Here is a 498-nt window from a genome sequence, read left to right on the forward strand (position 1 = left end):
GCCAGGCGCGCGCGGTGTCGTGGGTTGGTAGTGTGTTCCTTTTTCAAAATGTAATCGCTTTTAACTGCCGCCTTAATGCCGTCGTGATCTCCCCCCCCTCCTCTATTAGCAAAAATCAATCCATAATAATAAATAACACTAAACACCAGACAAGCATCATAGCAAGCCTGTCCGGCCAGCGAACATCTTAATTATTGCTTTGTAAAAATCCCTTTGATCCGCAAATTGCAAATTTTGAGCTTGATATTAGAGCACTGGAGGTATTAATAATATACACGTGAAAGTATATGCAAATAACAAGTCAAGCTTCCGAGCCGATGCAACGTTCGAACGTCAATAATGCATTTTCGGACGAGAGCGTTAGGGGGAAAAAAAAATCGAAAATTTAGAGCAGAAATAAAGGTTGAAAACCCGACTATTCCTTGCCTCCTCTCCTTTCTTCCAACGTTTCTCTCCTCGCACTTCCATCCTCACATCCTTCTCCTATCCGATCTCAAG

Source organism: Penaeus monodon, chromosome 19 (genome assembly GCF_015228065.2).
Source record: "Penaeus monodon isolate SGIC_2016 chromosome 19, NSTDA_Pmon_1, whole genome shotgun sequence".
In the NCBI taxonomy this organism is placed as follows: Eukaryota; Metazoa; Arthropoda; class Malacostraca; order Decapoda; family Penaeidae; genus Penaeus; species Penaeus monodon.